This window comes from Zea mays, chromosome 8 (assembly GCF_902167145.1).
Source record: "Zea mays cultivar B73 chromosome 8, Zm-B73-REFERENCE-NAM-5.0, whole genome shotgun sequence".
NCBI lineage: Eukaryota > Viridiplantae > Streptophyta > Magnoliopsida > Poales > Poaceae > Zea > Zea mays.
In genome coordinates, this window is record NC_050103.1 from 63,258,497 (window position 1) to 63,264,248 (window position 5,752).

The window sequence follows — 5,752 nt, forward strand, 5'->3', positions numbered from 1 at the left end:
TGGACGAAGGCTCTGAGCCGAAGGTCCGAAAAAACACCTTCCCTTTGCTAGAATAGCAACAGTCTTTGACAAGCGGGACCCTCCAGTTTTCGACATAATGGGTGTATAAATAGGGGCTCGCCACAATTTATTTGGCACGCTCTCTTGCCATCTGTTTTGCCTGCTCAAATAGTTTTATGCCCACTAATATTTGGTTGCCTCCCTAGTTTTAAGCTTCGGAAGCGAGAGGCAAGAATTCCGAAGGGATGTCTGAGGAGAAGAAGGCTGCTGCTGAAATGAAGCTGAGTCTTTCTGAAGAGATGCATCTGGGTTTCCTTCGATCTATGTCGAAGATTAATACAGAGAAGATCACTAAAGAAATTTTGGAAGGTTTATCTGAAGATACTGGAGACAGCGACAACTATGATGCGGATAGTGGTGGTGAAGACTCCGAAGATCGACCTTGGCGACCAAGCCATGCGGTTTTCGGCAAATCAAGTATTAAAGAAAATCATCTTGTCAACATGAGGGGAAGATATTTCCGGGATTTATCTGTTGTAAGGGCCGACGAAGGAGAGAAGACATGCCCAACTCCTGAGGAAAATGAAGTCGTAGTATTTCGAAGCTTCTTGAAAGCTGGACTACGATTTCCCCTGAGCAGTTTTGTTGTGGAGGTGCTGAAGATATTTGAAATCCACCTTCACCAACTTACCCCCGAAGCAATCATAAGGATGAATATTTTCGTGTGGGCTGTGAGGAGCCAAGGCTTGGAACCTGATGCAAAAAGCTTCTGCAACATGCACGAATTGTTAAACGAGACAAAACCCTAGGGTAAGAAACAATATCATAACAACTTTGGCCGCTACAGCTTCGGCTCTCGGTCTGGGTCAAGCTGCCCAGTGCCGACCTTTCGAAAGAGATGGCCTGGCGACTGGATGTCGGAATGGTTTTACGTGAAGAATGACTTGAAATCTCGAGAAGATATAAAGAAGATCATTATGTGTCCCATCTGGCAACGCTTTGGCCTGCGAAGGCCGAAGGTGGAAATGAATGAAGCAGCCGAAGAATGCCAGAGAGCCTTCGGAGTTGTTTGCTCTTTTATTGGGATAAGGGATTTAATACAAGAACACATTGCCTTCAGAGTGTGGCCTCTTGAGGATAACTGGGAAATGCCGAAAGAAACTGTTAAAGAAAATGACGAAGGTGGGCTAGTCAGCCTGAAGTATACATTCAAGTACAGAGACAAGTTCGTTGAACCAGATGATGACTGGTTAAAGAGCATTGAGATTGTAAGTGATGAATTGCTTGGGGTATATTCGAAGACCGAAGACACTGCATTGTCAGCGGCCTTCGGAGGCCGAAAAAAGAAAAGACTCAACCGAGTGTTTGATGCAGTCGGGTTTGTCTACCCCGACTATCGCTATCCAATACGGGGGCAAAAAAGAAAAAGCACAACTTTTGCGAAAGAAACAGCTGCAGCTGCTCCTAGCGAGCCAGCGCCGAAGAGAAAAAGGGTAAAAGTTCTCACACACAGGCCACACTATATTGAACCAGCCACAGTACCTGAGTTCACCGGTGAGACCTCTTCGGCCACCGAGGCTGAAGAGCCAACCCTGCTGCCAGAAGTCACAGAAATGGCCGAAGTGCCAGCAACAGAAAAGATGGAAGAACCAAAGACGGAAGGAGCGAAAACATCAGCTGAGGGTGTGAAGATATCAGGAATTTTAAGTCCTTCAGGAGAAATTGAAGCATCAAAAATTAAAAAGGGGCCAACAGTGACCCCAAAAAGAAAAAGAATGGTTAATGTGTTAGATGTTTTGGAAACAATTAAACTTCCGAGCACAACCCCAAAGAAGACTGCTGAAACTTCTGAGGCGCTTGCTGAAGTATCCGTTGCTGAAGCTCCAAAGCAACAGACTGGAGTTGAAACAGGGCCTTCAGGACCAACCAAGGTAATGCCCTTGGAAGTAGAAGAAACAAAAAGTGCAAAGGCAACCGAAGAAATAAAAATGTCAGAGCCAACTCTGGTTGAAGAAATTGATATCGCTGCCCCCGAAGCATCTTCCAAAATATACGATTATATTGTGCGACATGCTTCGGGGAAAAAGTTATCGGAAGAAGAAGTTTTTGAAGCTAATCACTATGCCAAAGAATTAAAATATCCGAAGGGGGCACTAGTGTTCAATGGGACAAACGAAGAAGATTTCCTATACTGCCTCCCAGACAACAAAGAATTATCCGTGTGTCGGGAGATGGCTAGAAGTATGGGATTTCCGAAGCTTGAAGCTGGATTATGCGCTATGACGAAGGACGATCTTGCGGATAGTCTTGCATACATTAGTCTGAAGGTATGAGAATTGGGCGTTTGGAAATTTTATAATTCGTGACTCATTCTTTTATCCTTATACCAACTCTTTTACATATAGGGTTTTATTCTAAGCAACGCATTGAGAGCACAAAAGAATGCCGAAGACGAGAGCTATGAAATTGCGTTCAACAACCTACGATCAGAAGTTATTAAACTAAGAAACGAAGCTCTGGAAAAGGATAAAATTCTGCTTACATTGGTAGACAAGGTAAAAAAGGACGAAGCTGCCTCAAAGGCCCATGCCGAAGCCCAAAAACGTGAAATTAAAGATCTTCAGAAACAGCTAGCTAGAGCTAAAGAAGAACGTGTACTTGAAGAAACAAAACGAGAGCTTAGTGATCAATTGGCCAATCATTTAGAGATAAGTGTTAAGGAGCTTCGTGCATCCCAGAGAAAATGCTATGTTAAATCCATAGAGTGCGTCAAGAAGATAAAATCCAGCTTCGCCAGCGTTGGCGCATTCTCTAGTGAAGAGAATTTCTCAAGAGGCAATCCTGAAGGTCCAATGGAATGGATCAGTCACGAAGCAGAGGCCTTCGAGGAAATCCTGAATAGCCGCGGTGACATCTGCGCTTTTTCGGGTGCTAGAGGGATTGCTGCTGTTTTGGAGAAGAAAGGTTGCGAGCATGTAAGATCCTTGGCGTAGTCCGAAGCTACCTTGTCCTCTGAAGACATTAAAGACCCCTCGCCCGAAGCAAGCATGGTCGGCGGGAAATTCTTCACCGATATCTGGGACAACGGCGGCCGAGAAATGGCGCAAGAAATTATTCAAAAGAGTGAAAAAGGCATCCACGATGCCAGAAAAGTAGCAGAAGCTGCGGAGAAAAGTACAGAGCCCGAAGGGCAAATAGGTATTAATTAGTGGTTTTTATTATGCTGTAATTTTTAATTCCAGACTTTGTTCGCGGTTTGTAATAGTAATATAGTCGTATCTTCTCTTCCCTCAGAACCTGCTGAGGCATCTCCGGGCCCCCACCCGAAGGGGGACGATGAAATTAGAAAAATGGCCGAAGCCATTATGGACAAGGTTGTCGACCAGCTACTGAACGAAGCTGCAGAAATAGTGCTTAAGGAGGATTGAATGTTACTGTAGAAACATTTGGAACGTAACATGTGTAATATATTGTAACTTTGAATGTAATATATAATCTATAGTTTAATTCTTTACAATGCATGAAATTTTGCATACATACCATTTTTTGAGCCTTCGGCGAAAAAACACCTTCCCTTCTTTTCATGCTTCGTGAAGAAAATCCTTTCTATATCACAAGATTTTGCTTACTTCTCTGATGAAAAATGTCCAAGCTTCGTGAAATGTTCTCCGAAGCTATAAAAAAGTTTTGTGTTGCATCTCCGATGAGGCTGCACTTCATCTCGATTTGTCTTGTGCCTTAGCACGATTTTCTCTTTTCCAAAATATTCTCCGAAGACCAACACTGTATCCCCTTCTTGTTCCACATGCAATATGTTGTATGATGCTTATGTTATGCAGAATGATGTGATGATGTTATGTTATGCAAAATGATATTTGTGCCGCAGATACATATCCCTGTAATAGAACACACACACTTTTTATCTCAGCGCTGACTTTTCGCTGTAAGCCTCCCTTAGGAGCTTCTTCGCCTTTTACTTTCAGCGGAATTAGCGTTTATTTTTCGCTGTAAGCCTCCCTTAGGAGCTTCTTCGCCTTTTACTTTCGGCGGAATCAGCGCTTATTTTTCGCTGTAGTTTCAGAAAACTTACTCTGCGTTCCCTTAGGAGCGACTTTTTACTGTTTCGAGGAATTTGTACTATGTCCGTTAGGACAAATGTTTGATAATACAAAGGTCCTTCATGCCACCATAAATTTGTATGCTTCGGCAAATCAAGCCTATGGAAAAAGACATATTTTTATTATGGTAATAGACGAAAGTGTTACAAGAAATCGAAAAACGATAAAAGACACTTAAACTCCTCATAATTGTTCCTTACTAACAAAAAGGTAATACTGAATGTAAGAATGCGAAAGAACTTCTGTTGAAGTAGGATATTCATCAATAAATGTGCTTCGACTCTGGCACAGTGCTGTTAACTGTGCGAGCTTCGGACTCCTCTCTGAAATCCCTCTGAAGGTGATTGTGCTGACTCCCTTCTGGCTGCTGTCCTCGCTGCGTCGGCGGCGGTGGTGGAGGATGCTGCCAAGATGCTTGGGGTTGGCTTGCCGAAGCGACAGAAGCTACGGGGTGGTTGCCTACATATTCTGGAATATAAGGCGAATGATACGAAGCAGTATGCATGACCTGCTTCGGCTGACTTTGTTGCGCAGCTGCTTCTGCTATCTCCTTCTGCTTCTGGATGGTAACGTGACACATCCTGGTGGTATGGCCCTTATCTTCACCACAGAATAGGCAATAAATTTTTCTTGGCTGATCTACAAACCTTCCCCTGAAGCCCCTAGCGCCTCTGCCTCTTGGCGCTGGCGGCCGAGAAGAACTTTGCTGCTGGCCCGAAGCTTGTGAAGAATATTGTGGCCTTTCCTGTTGACTCCCTCGATCATCAGTTTGAGCAGAGTTATGAATTGACCTAACGTGCCTCGGGTGAAATCTTCCTCCGAAGCCCCTGGTCATTTCAGAAAACCTGAATGCTTCCTCCCTTCTTTGGCGGAAGTCATTGTCAGCTCGAATGTATTTGTCCATCTTTTGGAGCAGCTTCTCCAACGTTTGTGGTGGCTTCCTGGCAAAGTACTGCGCTGAAGGTCCCGGCCGAAGCCCCTTAATCATGGCCTCAATGACAATTTCATTGGGCATTGTTGGCGCTTGTGCCCTCAGACGTAGAAACCTTCGGACGTATGCCTGGAGGTATTCTTCGTGGTCCTGGGTACACTGAAATAAAGCTTGAGCAGTGTCTGGCTTCGTCTGAAACCCTTGGAAGCTAGTTATCAGCATATCTTTCAACTTCTGCCAAGAAGTGATTGTCCCTGGCCGAAGAGAAGAGTACCAGGTCTGAGCAACGCTCTTGACGGCCATGACAAAAGATTTTGCCATGACTGACGTATTGCCACCATACGAAGATATGGTTGCTTCATAGCTCATCAGGAATTGCTTCGGGTCTGTATGACCGTCATACATGGGAAGCTGGGGTGGCTTGTAAGACTGGGGCCATGGTGTAGCCTGCAATTCTGTTGAGAGAGGAGAAGCATCATCAAAAGCAAAGTTTCCATGATGGAAATCTTCATACCAGTCGTCCTCATTGTGGAAGCCTTCCTGATGGAGCTCTCTGCGTGGAGGCCTTCGGCTTTGATCATCTTGAACAAGATGACGAACCTCTTCAGAAGCTTCGTCTATCTGTCTCTGAAGATCAGCTAGACGAGCCATCTTCTCCTTCTTGCGTTGCACCTGTTGCTGAAGGATCTCCAGGTTTTGGATC